We start from the raw sequence: 15,663 nt of genomic DNA on the forward strand, positions 1-15,663 counted from the left end.
CCCCCCCCCCCTCCCCGCCCTAAAACATAGGTTTTAACTTTTATCTAATACCCTACACAGTACAGTAGATAAAATATAAATTTATATTACATATATACTAGGATTGTAATAGTTGGGCATATATACTATGTATACATATTGTGTGAAAAGAGGCTAGGGAAATTGGGGGATGATATTTGATAGAAGATGGGGAAAACTTGAAAAAAATGAGGCTTGATATACTCGAATACTTCTTAATGAAAGAACATCCACAATAACTAAAGAATGAGATGCAATAGATATGATTGCTTCTTCTTTATCAAAGGTCTCGATTTCAAACCCTGAATATGAAAAAGTTGTTGCATGAAGCACTTCCATGAATGGATCCTAACGGTGCAAATCAGAATTAGTCATACTTCAATAGGAATACCAAATAAAAAAGGGGTAATTTCAAATATACAATAAAGTAATTAATTTACAATAAATATAGCCATATTTTATTTACATAAAAATGGGCAAAAAATCATAGGAAATATACACTGACTATACAATATAGTTTGTCAAAAGTTATAGAAAGTATACATTGACTATACAATATAGCTTACATATACATGAGTTATACACTGACTACACATTATGATACACTCAAAAAGTTGAATATAACTTAACTATACATGAAATATACACTGGGTATACTTGAAGTATATACTGAATATTCAATATCGATCAACTCAAATTCACTTCTAGACAGACCCAAATTTTAGATATGAAATCCTCTCGATGTTTAGAGTCTTTTATGTATAGTCCGCTAGAAACAATTCATATTTGAGGTACGTTGATTTTTTTTTTAAAAAAAGGAAAAATAACAAATAGAAGAAGAAAAAAGATTTTAAAAAAACGCATTACGAGGCCGAATGGCCACTCTGCGTAATTTTCTCAATAAGAAACCAAAACAATGAGGAACATGCACATATACGATAAAAGTGGGTTGGGAAAAATAAGAAAAAAACATAGATAAAATTTTAGAAATAACAAATATAATAGATATAATAAGGCTCTATAGTTATAGTTTCGATAATTGCATTCCATAACTATAGTTTTATTTGCTATATATAGAGGTTGAGGTTTGTATATTTTTGTCCGTTGTATATTTTGCTTGCGAAAATATGAATATGGAAAGTATATATAAATTAAGTATTTATACACTATGAATTTTTTAAAATTTTGTTTGTACATTTCGCTTGCCAATATATAAACAGGGTAACTTATTACGATTTTTTTATAAATCGTAAACAAATAGCTAGACATATACAAAAATCTGGATTTATAAAATCAGAAACCTAATTATTCAAATTCTGAATTTATACAAATCAGATGAATTATACAAATCAAACGAATAACAAAAATTGGAGAAACTATAACCGCAAATTATAATTTTCTTAAAATAAAGCTATATATCCGAGAAGCCCATAAATAAGGTCCAGCAACAAAGGGTGCTTAAGAAAACTGAAAGTAAAGCATAAGCATGGAAAAACTTTATTCACCTTGCAATAGTTAGAAAAAGCAAACAATTTATTGTTTTTAATGATTTGAATTTGTATTCTCCGTTTCTTTTTAGTTGTTATGTAACGGTTTTTGAGAGTCAATTTGACTAAGTTTTAAAACTAAATTAGCTTACATTCATTCGTTATTTCAAAACAAAAAATTTGATGGTCAAAAACTATATGAAAAGTAGTATAAATTGTAATTTTTCCCTTATCAATATGTATGATGAAAAAATACATCTTAAAATGTTAGTCAAAATTTATATAATTTAACTCTGAAAAATAAACTATGACAACTAAAATGAAACAAAAGGGGTATCATGTAAGGTCTATTTTCTCCATTTGGGACCCACCCAAATAATAATAATTAACCTCCATTTCACCATTTGTATTTTCCATCTACAAAATTAGAATTATTTTGACTGAGACTTGCAAACATGCTTTGTCTCTGCATGTCTCCATTTTCAAATTTCAATTCATGAAATATTTTAACACATCATATGGAAAACTTTCAAGTTAGTATTAATTAATTAATACATTTTTTAGCATGTCACCAACTAATTTGAAATTTATAGATTTATAAAACTAGATTATAAAAATTGCTTAAATTCCAGTTACTTATTACTATCTCTGTCCACTTTTAATTGTCATAATTTTCCTTTGAGAGTCAAACGATAATAACTTTGACTTATATTTTACGATATATTTTTTCATCATATTGATATGCATTAAATTGAAATTTGTAGTAATTTTCGTATAATTTTTGAATATTTGAATTTGTTGTTTAAAAGATCGAATTAATGTAATCTAATTTAACTTTGAAAATTAGTCAAATTGGCTTTCGAAAAACGCAACATGACAACTAAAGTGGACAGAGGGAGTACTTGTTTAATCAAAATTACAAAATCTACTTATTTCAATACTATCAAGAATCATAGCTATCGATTTCGAGCTCTGAATATATAAAAAGTTCTTGATAATTCAGATTTGGAGAGAGTAGGATTAGAAATTCGAACTAGTGATATTATAAATTAAAAATAATAATTAAGCAAGAATCAATCTTTATTATAATGACGGGTAAATAGCTCATTAGTTAATCAAGTGCACCATTTAATCTTGTTAGAACTTGAAGGCTAACAGATATATATTAGATCAATTTTAATAAATATATACATAAGATATTTAATTTTTTGAAAAGACCACATACAAATTCACTTCCACCATAATTTGGACAGTAAATTAACATCTATATTAGAAAAGCAAATAATATTCTTTAAATGCCAAAAAAATATATGATCCACTTGACATATGCCAATAATGGAGGGCATGGACTAAAACAAGTCAAGAACACCAATTTAATAGTTTGGACTATTATGATTATGATAAGTCACACAACATGCCACTCATTAATTTTGGAGGACCTAAAATAAAAATGTCCACAAAAAATTATAAGTGGCCTACTTCATTATTTTCTTCAAATTATTGTTAATAGTCCACATATACATGCACTTTTTCAAAATCCTCTCAAACCTTAATTCATCCCTCACAAAACTCCTAGAAGAAAAATAAGTTTAATGTTTGTTCATTGTGACAATACATATTTTTTTTAATAATTCTATCAAATTAAACCAACCTATATATAAATTAGGTAATTTTTCATACTATGGTAATTTGTAATAATAAAACAATAACTTGTTATAAATTAATCTAATTATTTTGATATTGTAACAATTTTCTTTATTATAAATGTATTATATATATATATAAGATCCTAGAAAAAACAAATGAAAATGAAGAAAGACAAGAAGTTAAAATGCAAATTGCTCATGTCATTGCAATTTGCAAGTGGGGGATTTTTAAATGTAGGTGAGTGTTTCCTCTCATAGCCACAAGAATAAAGATATGGCAATATAACATATTAAAGATAAAAGTTATGGTGAGGTGACAAGGTGTTTTTACATTTTTAGTAAGAAATTTTGAATTTGAGAGCTGTGGTAAGTCGTTTTTGATAGAAGGTGTTTTATTTTTAAAGTAAAATTGAGTTGCTATTTTAATCTGTTTGGCTATATTTTTATGAGATAAAAAAAAATTTGTTTTCCATAAATTAAAAAATAGTTTTCCCTCAAAGCATTTTATTATTTTTTTAAAAAAAAACATTTTTGAGAAAGATACGTTTGGAAAATATTTTAATTTTTTTTAGCCAAACACTAATTGCAGCTTAAAGGTACTTTTTAAATTTATTAGTCAACTGCTTCGTACCATTAATTTTAAAGTTTCATCAAACATGCCTAGACGATTGAAATTGCTTCCTTTGAGAAGCACTTTTCTTTTTAAAAAAAATTCCGAAAAAATTCTTCTTTTAAAAAAATGTTATGTGTTGACTAATTCATTTAAAGTGGCTTGATAAGTAGATTATATTTAACTATTTAAAAATATATATATTTTTGAGTATCAATTTACAAAATAACAAATATGAATGCATATTTACTATAGATACCAAATAAAGGAAGAAAAAAAAAGATGGCGTGCTAGCAAAAAAAATACAAGATTGATGATGCACATAGAGAGTAGGATAATTTAGGCACGTAATATGAGTATTGGTAATGAAAATGTATGGCTATTTTGAAATAAAATTGTATTGTTGAAAATTGAAATATACTAAAAGTAAAGTCTATTTGATTATATTAGACACCTGACAAACATAGAAAAGACTATAATCGTTCGTTATATCAGTCAAATGTTAGTCGAATAAATAATTACACCAACTAATTACACACAATTTTATAATACTAATAAAAGTGTAGTCTCTCTAACAGCTTAAGTTTTTACATGAGATGGTCACACACTTCAACATGATATTAGAGCAAGCAGAGGTCCTGCAATTGAATCTCACCGCCACCCAAATCAAAAATAATTTCCACTTGAAAAAATGTTGATTTTTTTTTTTGAGTGTTTTTGAGTGAAAAATATGAAAATAAATATTTGGAGTTTTTCAAATTTTAGAATATTTTGAACTTTTTGGTCTAGCAATGGTGTTGGTGGCCAAATAGCTGAATGTATGGTTCATAGTATTGAGTCAAAACCTTAGCACATTACTTGGACGCATTGTAAAGATCATATACCTACACTAGTCAATACCTAAATTAACTATTCAACAAAATGCAAAATTATAAGCAGCCAAAGATGATCAATGACTATTGTTCTACTTTATAGTTGCCGGTCCCAGAGGATGATCAGTCACACTGAGATTGAGACATGCGTCACATAGTTGAGGAACATTTCACAATTGGCGATTGCCTTAGTAATGGAACAATAACATCATTATTAGAAACATAGATTTTTTTTCCACTGTGAAACAATGTAAACTTTATATTATAAAGGGAAAAATGTCTGAAAAATACTTTAACTTTGGCCGAAATTGTTGTTACGATACCAAACTTTATGGAGGACCTTTTACCCCTGCACTATTTAATAGTGTATTTTAAAGGTATATATGTGGACACGTTACTATTTATCATTATGCAATATTTATGATGTCAATGTGGGCACATATATACCTTTAAAATACACTATTAAATAGTGCAGGGGGTAAAAGGTCCTTTCCAAAGTTTGGTATTGTAATAGCAATTTCGGCCAAAGTTCGAATATATTTCAAACTTTTTCCCCTATTATAAAATGTGATAGTTTCATCAAACTATCTCACTGAAAAATTAAACACAGGATGGAAAGAACATTCTCGCTGAAATGGTGAGAAGTTTTTCCTGTGAAAACAATATTATTTTTTCGTTTTCTCACCGATTCAATTGAAAATATATGTGGGAATAGTCACTAAATATTATTCAATGAAAAATAGTGATTTTTAGTAGTGCGCGTGGAAGTAAAAGTCTCACGAATTGAGGAATTCAATAATTGAGGAATTAATGGATAAACTGTGGAATCCAGTGAAAGGGGAATATTAATTTTAAAAAATCAATATTAATATTGAATCTTTTTGGATAGAATCGACGTCAATTTTGAAAAAATAGTTGACAATTTTGGTATATTCCCTAGTGCATGTTCTTTTGTGCGTAACAGGTAATTATGAACAATATATCCAATTATAGAGGAAGGTCTTTTCATAATAATGCCTCTTGATAAATGTCATTAATCATCATAAATTAAAGAGATATTTTTGTATTAGGGGTCTATCTATAAAATTAGATGATTTTTTTGTTTTTTTAATGTATGTTAGCTCATAAATATTGACGTCTTATGGCGCTCCTATGATTGTTCTGAAAAAATTTTATGAGCACCTCTGTAATGAGTTGGGGAGCATTACATATAGTCTCATCATTTTTTAAAGGCACATTTTTGTATTTAGGGGCCTTAAGCTGTTGTAAAGAAAATTAGCAATTAAATAAATTCGTCAATAATTTAATTTTCTAAGTAGCATTTGTTATCTTAATTTGAGAAATTACAGAAGTGCTTAATGTGATTTCAAAATATTAATGGAAGAATGCAAATGATTTGTAGTTCATGAATAACGAATTTCAGTAATTAATTTTATAGTCTCAAACCCTTTATATTTAATTGGGACTAGAAATCTTATTTCTTCATAGAAAATTAGAAAAGAGACTTGTTTTTGTTTAGGTTTTGAACGGGGAAAAATGTATCTTATATATAAAGTTCTGTCTAACGTAGAAAAGGTATAAGTTTTCTTTCAATACTTGCTCATTCAAGTATTGAATCAGGCTATTAATTTGAAATATTTGCTCACACTTTGAAAAATATTTCTTAAATTAAATTTCAATAAGTTAATGTGTTCTAACACGATCATATATATGTGTTCGCATACGTTCTAATATGATCATATGTGTTCTCATATAAACATATGTGTTATTTTTATTTATTTTTGAATTAAAAGCATATGTGCTATTTATTATTCATCTAAACAATATATTTCTAAAATGCTTCCAATGTGCGTATATATTTTTCCACACCATCAACACAACTATGACACTATCCACTGTACGTAATATAGATAAACATCAATAATGAAATAGAATTATTCTTATATATGTAATATAAAAATAAATAATTAGGAGTTAGGACTTGGATAAATAAATACAATAAAGAAAAATTCATAACCCCATGTATGTTGGAAGCCTCTATGACATGAACAAAGGACGATAGAATGTACAAGCAAAAAAAATTCCAACTATTTTTTAAAGAAATTACTAAAGAGAAATAAGTGTACCTCAAGAATGGAGCTAACCAAAAATCAGTAAAAATTATTCACATTCCATGTTTATATTATATTAATTGATGCATGACATATGTATTTTATTAATATATTATTATCATTTAATCATTTTTAATTTGATATATAGCTCAATTTTGTATATACTAGGAGATATCATTATATGAAGTTAGGGCATATGCAATTAAGGTCATTTTTCCATTAAACACAGTTCTTGAAACAGGTAATCGTCCGTCAATGTATCTGCTTCAACAATATTATTTTCTTTAAATAGTAATGGTACTACTTAAACTTTGACACATGGATATAGTGGAAATTAAAGTCGTTGTCTTAGGGAAGAGAAAGAAATGACAAGCCATTAATTAGTATATCCACTAATTATAATACTTCAAATTAAGTTATTTGCATAAAAATATCTAAGGAAAAAGACGAAATAATTTGAAGGCTATTAACTTAAATTATATATAAAAAAAAAGGTTTGTTTAGTGAATGTGGAATTGTGGATCTACTTAGTATGAAGGAAAAGACAGGTCACAATTGCATTTATATTTTGTGTGATTTTATATTGGGAATCAGCAGCTTAATTAATTTGTCAAATTATTATTACATGACTGATGAAGATATTTCTGTCATGACGAAATGCTGTGTGATTGAAGTATGACATATTATTATTATAATTAATAAAATAAATTATTATTAACGTGCCTATAAGTAATTAATAAGTTCTTTATAATGTTGTGGTAACATAAGACAAAAATATATAATAGAAAGAAAAGCAAAACCATAATAACATAAAAAAAAATATTAATTTTACTAATAAATTATCAACCTACCTACCACTCATATTATTAAACATCTTTACTATCATTGAAGGGGTCACAACCATTCGTTGACCTGAAAAAATTAGTGCATAATATATAAATATATTTTTAATTTAACTTCAATTATTATACAATTTTACTTTTTTACAATTTTCATTTTTATAGGGCTATAGGAACTTGAACCGTAGATCTTCTCGGTAAAACAGATCAAATTTATCATTATTTGTATTTATGTTTTTAAATTTTGAATATGCATAAGTAGACACTTAAATTTGTATAAAAATAAACAAATAGACATATGCATTCTAAATAATGTCATACATGACCAATTTGCATCCTACATGATGTCTTAGATGTATTATACCACGTAGGATACGTGTGTCTGTTTATTTAATTTTATCTAAATTTAAATGTCTATTTATGCATATTCATAATTAAAGGGCATAAATGCAACCTGAAGCTAAACTAGAAGGCATATATATATATATATATATCCTAAATATTTCTGTACTGACATTCTTAGCAACAAAAGTAAAGTGATTTCACTAATTAATTTGGGGGTGTATGAGTGTATTTAGTGGACTCACCTGTGAAATTCACACTTCAACAATTATTATTTTTTTGACATTTAGTACTTATAATAGCACAATTTTATTATTTTGAGCTTTTTTCTTTCAAAATTCCACCCCAAACTTCATAATAAATAATGGAAAAATCACGCCCTATACATATTTAAGAGTCAATTTTACGGGTTTTGAACATACTTTTAAAAAATTCTTACTTATAACAGTTTATTTACGAGTTATGACATATCATTTAAAGTTAATTTTATTTAAAAATCAATTATCCTACACCAAGACCACGTACAAGAAATTTGAAATAGTTGATTGCACCTTCTACTTTTTTAGAAGTACATGTTTGTTTTTTTTTTTTACTTTTGAACAACTTTTTTTGTATTTAAGTATTTGATGATATATAATATCATATGTTTTCTTCCAATCAGATACCATCTACATATGAATTACTGTTTGGCTATTATAATTTCAGGATACTAGTAATATACAGACTTCATACCATTTGGATTCACTATTTTAAAATATCAGTGTGAATCCAAATTGTACAATTAATGGATGAAACGTGTGTGAAATTTGATTAATATGTGTATGACACTGAATTTAATGTTTGATGGTTGGATATTGTATTAATTGTGATATAATATTGTTATACAAATGATAAACATTGTGTGATTATATGAAATTGATTTATTGTTAGTATAATATGTGTGATATAAACTGAAGTTCNATATGTTACAACTTGAAATTTTTAATGTTATAACTTGAAAGTCTAAATCTACTGCTATAACTCGAAAATATTTGTATAATATATGTCATATTAGAAATTTTCACATAAATAATTGACATGCTTTTAGTATTTGAACAAATAATGACAATAATATATCTATATTAAAGTTAGTGATTTCCTCATCACTTTCAATTTCTGGTCCAACTCAGTGTTTCCTACATGTAATCTTAACTATAGAAAAGCCACCAAATGTACACACATGATGTATAAACAATTTTATTTTTTATTATTTTGCAGTTGTTATCCCCTTCTCTTAGCCACTCACTACTCCATCTTATATAAACAGGGAGTAGCATTTTATATATTCTATTATTTATGTTTAAATTATCGAAGACACGGTTTTAGATAGGAGAATATGGATGACACGTATTAAGATAGAAGATTAGTAGGTAGTGTAGTATTATATTGCTTACGGTGGTCAATAATTGGCATGTACAAGTTGTATTAGTATAGTTCTTGTTTTGACTTTTGAATATCTACCATTATTTATTGTTATTTTCAATACTTTATATTAATATGTTGTTTATTGTGTTTCGTTTATTGCATTATTTTATTGATGTTGTTGCTTCTTTTTGGTAGATTTTGCATTGTTTCATTGTGACTTGCTATGTTTTCTTCTTTGTATTTGGAATTGCTGCATCTTAGTCGAGGAACTTTTGAAAACAAGTCTCTCTACCCCCATGAAGTAATAATAAGGTCTGCGTATATTTGACCCTCCCCATCTCTCACTTATAAATTTCATTGAGTATGTTATTGTTGTCATCGTCTTAATAAGTGTCGGATTTTTCGACAAAATAAAAAGAAAGAAATTGTTGGGTTTTAAATGTGAATGAAAAATGAAGAGTTGTGACTTTTATGAAGAGTTGTGACTTTGATGAAAAGTTGCGACTTTTATGAAGAGTTGTGACTTTTATGAAAAGTTGCGACTTTTATGAAAAAATTGTGACTTTTATGAAAAGTTGTGACTTTTATGAAAGGTGGTGACCTTTCCGAAAGATTGTGACTTTTCCAAAGGTTTGTGACCTTTCCGGTAAGGCACAATAAGAACCTTTTCACACTACCCTTTGTTTTCTATAAATTGAGGAATTTCCTCTCATTTTAAATATAGAATTTCTAGACTTCTTCTTCTACTACTAAATCTAGTATTCTAAGTGTATTTTACTGCCGTTGAGTGGCTCGCTGACACCAGCGTATTGGGTATCAATACACTGGTGATTGAGATCATTCTATCCTGGGAGGACATATTCCAAATCAAACCTCGGATACTAGAGGGGAATAATTTCCTTAAGGGGACACTGTGCATTCAGTGGGCTTGATCTTCTTTCTGTTTTTCCAAATTTTGGTATGTGTTACAGATTTTAAATTTGTGAATTAATTTATGTTCTTCTGTTCTTCACTGGTTCATTAAACTTTGGTAACTTCGTGTTTCTGCAAAGTTTATTGGAATCAGTAAGATTCTTTAAACACAGATTGACAACAATTCTTCTTTAAGAAAAAAAATATTTCGTATATTTTATCTAATTTGTTTCTGATTCTAGTTTCTCTACTAGTTTTAATTTTCTAGTTGTGAAAATGTTCTTAAACTTTATTGTGTCTTACCAAGTTCTTCAAAGTTTTGTTCTAAATATCTTAGGAATACAAGACAAATAACAATCTTAAGGAAATTATTATACTGTTGGTATTTCTTGTATTCTACTGATTGAGAGAAACAGATCATGGAAGTAGAAGTTTAAGGCATTACTTCTCCCGAATTAGGTGCTTTGTTTAGCAAGGTCGATGTGAGAATGTACAGAAAAGATTGGTGCTATTCTGGTTAAAGATTACACCAGGTAACCTTCTTATTATTTATCTAAGGAGGAAAATAGTTTCTAAGAGTTAACAACTTTGATTTTTTATCATGTGTATCTTTGGAAAAAGATCTGCAAACCATTTGTTGTGGAATGAATTTTTCTTGGCAAATAGTATTGCCTTTAAAATTCTTTAGTTTGCAAAATGAGATATGCACATTTTTGTTTGATAAAATGGTATGTCAAAATGTTATAGTTGGAAGACTATTTGAAAAGATAAACATTTCTATGTAATAAAGAATATGTTTAACTATGTTTGGAAAAAAAAGCTTTTGTAGTTTGGTACTCCATGTGAAATTTGATTGTGTCTAATTTTTGTAGGCTAAAAATTTTTGCTGTTTACTACTCTGGATAAATCAGACTATGCAATTGGTTTGAAAAAATATGAAAACTTCACATAATAAGTCCATGTTGTACTTTGACTTTCTATAAACTTGACTGTTATTTAGAAACACATTGTACAAAAAAAAAAAAACTTTGTCTTTATTGTTAGTATTCTAAATACTAAGTGGTATGTCTATTTGTGATAGATGGAAAAATACCAGTGACTTAGAGTTTGTGATTTTGTGCCTCTATGGAATGAACTTTGACACTATGTAAAGATTGTCAAAGAGAATTGAAGCAATATAATTCTTTGGTAGAATAATATTTCCAAAAGAGGTTTCATAGTGCCGATGACATTTTGATGGTCTGGAAAAATATGTGGAAAAACAATTTTCAAATACTTGAAAAATATTTTTGAGTTCACATTTAAAATGTGGGGGTTCTTTGCTTATGATAAAGATAAAATTAGACTTGGTGTCTAATTTAATTTTGGAGCAAAAGATATGAAATTCAATGATACTTTTGTATTATGTTAGACCCACAAAATTCTTGGACTATATTTTGTATTGTGGTTGTTGAGTTTCTCTATTACTAGTATATGGTGTGACTAGTATGAAACTACCAAATTCTATATATACTTGTTCAAAATAATTGTGTTCTTTTATGAAAAAGTGTCACTTAAAATGTTGTGATTTTTCATGAAAAGATATGTCTATTATGATGAAAATATTTGCATAGACATGAATATTGGTGAATAGTCATTTGTTATGTTCTGTAAAAGAAACATTTGGACTATATTGCCTTTATTGGACCCGATGAAACTTTGTTCATGGGTAGTTCTATAACAATCCAATTGAAAGTTATGGAAAGTTCCTTCTGAAAAGGACATTCGACAAGGTGATGACTCTAAACAATGTTTGTATCACACAAAATTGTAAGAAATAGGAACAAAATATTAGTGAGAAAAAANCTTCTATCTCTCACTTATAAAATTTCACTGAGTATGTTATTATTATCATCGTCTTAATAAGTGTCAGATTTTTCGACAAAATAAAAAGAAAGAAATCCCATACATATAATTTTTAGGTAGTAATTCGTTTGGTTGGGAACAAGTTATCCCAAGCTTAATTGTCCTGAGATAACTTATCACACCATGTATATGGAATAACTTATCCAATCACTATGGTATAAATGGTGGGATAAATTATCCCAAACATGACAACCAAACAAGATAGTAAAATTTTATCCCAAAACTATTTTTTATACCAAAATTATTTATTCTGATCCCTCACATCGAACGACTAATAATTTTGGTGAATTTAGAGCCCACCACTTGAATAAGCTAATTAATAGTAGCTGATAAATATCAATTAATTTTATAAATAAGCAGGTTACGTATTGAAATACAAAAGTTTGATATTGATAAGATGTTAAACCTACTTATTTCACCGACTCAATTTATTTTGATTCGTTTAATTCAGTTAATTCTAAAGTTAAACTAATATACAATTCAGAGATTGAATCATGAAAAATTTTTATTCAAATATTTTTTTAAAAATCTTTTTTATTTGATTTTTATGTATAGTCATAAATCATAATATAATATTTTTTAATATTAGGTACTCAAATAAATAATAAGAAAATAAATAAAAAATTAAAATTTAAAAAGAATGAAACAGAGTCATTCGGTCTTTTATCTTTATCTATTATATATTTTTCTTTTTATCAGAAAAGTATAATTATTTTAGAATAATATAACGTTTGGATTAGAAAGAATATTATAATTTAGTATAAACATTAAATGTAAATAAGCATTTTATTTATTGCTATATAGATTGGGACATGGAGTTGCTCGGATGGTAAGCACCCCTCACTTTCAACCCAAAGGTTGCGAGTTCGAGTCAGCAAGGGAGAAAAAGGGGTGGGAGCTCCTAGGGAGGGTAAAAAAAATAATATTATTATTGCACTTGATTGAGTTAATCTTAACCAAAATAGACTAGGTATATTCTCAATAAAGTAGGAAGAAATTTATCTCTTCAATCCATTTTATTTGTCATGATTTATTTTACACATTTATTAAGAAAAATATTAACTAGTGGATAATTTAATTAAATTATTCTTATCACTTCACTTTTATGCACCACATTAAAAAATAATCATATTTATAGACATAATTAATTTAACTTGAACAAGTGAGAAGGAATTAATGAATTGCTTTCTATTAATTTTATCATGTGATAAATTCATTAGATTTTGAAATTACGTATGGTATTGAANGGATTAGAAAGAATATTATTATTGCACTTGATTGAGTTAATCTTAACCAAAATAGATTAGGTATAATTATACGTATATAAAACGAAAATATATGTATTTGTATTTGTATATACACTTTTCTCTCGCTTTATACAAACACAAACACATTTTATACATTTGTATATCGAATGGGTAATTGTATACCGAAAATGACTAATTGTATACCGAACCAGATGACAAAAAAATGGGATATTTGCTGCGAATTACAAATAAAATCAACTATGACTATAACATTTAATTTGATTTAATATTTTGTTATTTCATACAATTTTCCCTTTTTACACATTTATTAAGAAAAATATTAACTAGTGGATAATTTAATTAAATTATTCTTATCACTTCACTTTTATGCACCACATTAAAAAATAATCATATTTATAGACATAATTAATTTAACTTGAACAAGTGAGAAGGAATTAATGAATTGCTTTCTATTAATTTGATCATGTGATAAATTCATTAGATTTTGAAATTACGTATGGTATTGAATTTATCTATTTCAGAACTTCAATTTAGGTTTTGACAGTGACAACTTTCAAAGCGTGACGAGTTAAATCAATTTCAAAAGTTTACTTGCTACGCAAAAGTAATATTTTGGCTGATAGATCGAATTTTAACAAAAGGACTCCAGCATACCATACCTATATAGATGCATAAACATGTTTCCTAAAAAATATTATATTTAAAAATAATTAATACATGTTTTCACTCTATTAAATTACTTAATTAATCTATAGTAAGTGAATATTATAATTTAGTATAAACATTAAATGTTAATAAGCATTTTATTTATTGCTATATAGATTGGGACATGGAATTGCAACCATTCAATGAAATTAGTCTGAATTCTATCCCTTCATTAACTTATCCGAATTATAATAATATCTTATAATTTGAAAAACATGATTAAATTCCTTGTACCTACTGATAAAAGTTTGGACTGGAGTGATAAATATTTCTTCATTTTTAATTTAAGATTTTGAGTCTGAGTCTTTTTGAGTATGAAATCACATTTGTTAAGAGCGTTTTACTTCTCAATATAAAACTTTTGATATAAATTTAAATTTAATCGAGTCTCAAATACGAAACACAGATATGACTTATGTTCCTTCTACCTAGTTTCTTTAACTCTCAAGCTACGAATGTAGTGACATAATCAAGGGCTTTAAACGCCATGAAGCTCACAAGTCACTCTCGGGCTAAAACTAGAGTTCCGTTTACGAGTTAAACATAATTTTAATTAAAATAATATATTAATATTAAATTTTTTACTTGATATGTATAATAATTTATCAAGATAGTAAATTGTGTCTTTTAAAATTTAAAACACATAATTTATTAAGACTTTTGTAAATTATAAATTTTTTATATAATTTTATAATATTAAATTAAATTAATTCAACTTATCCTTAAAAAAAACAATCAAATTAACTCACAAAAAACGAAACACACCAATGATAAGGTATGGAACAAATATTTATTTATCTTTTATTTCCATTCGATGTCTCTTCCTGCATAATGGAGTTCTGACTAAATTTGAATTGCATCCTATAGATCTATTTGGAGTGACATTCTCAATATAATTTTCTCATACTTAGAGCTCGAACCTGGAATCTATAATTAAAAATGAAGCAATTCTATCGTAACTCATATCGGTGGAAGGAGTATTTATTAATTTAGTGCAGCTGCCAAGCACAAATAAATAGTTTAAAATTGACACATTACCCACTAGATCACTTATTAAGCTGCCGAAAAATAAAAATAAAAATAAAATTTATCGTTAAGATGACAGTTATACCGACCGGCAACCGGCAATCACCCAGATCTATTGCACTGTCCATCCTTTTCTCTTTATATGACTGGTGTAGTCGGTTATAGGTTGATAAATACGGATAATCAAATATATATTAGTTAATATAATTTTAGTTTGAATTAATTACCACTCGCAATCTCTTTTTAGCTATAATTAGGCGTGCCTCTCTCATCTCTTCCTCCCCACTCTCTTACGCATATACAAATATAAATTATACATATACAATTATCAATTATATGATGGATATACAAACACAATTTGCCTCTCTCCACTCTTTGTCCGGTGTCACTCATCATACATACAAATACATATGTATATCAGTTAGTCAATTGCATATATACAGTATATATCAATATAACATGTATACAAATACAATTCACTTCTCTTCACTCTCGCCACTCTCTGTCCTCTTTTGCTC

The sequence above is a fragment of the Solanum stenotomum genome, chromosome 1 (genome assembly GCF_019186545.1).
Source record: "Solanum stenotomum isolate F172 chromosome 1, ASM1918654v1, whole genome shotgun sequence".
NCBI lineage: Eukaryota > Viridiplantae > Streptophyta > Magnoliopsida > Solanales > Solanaceae > Solanum > Solanum stenotomum.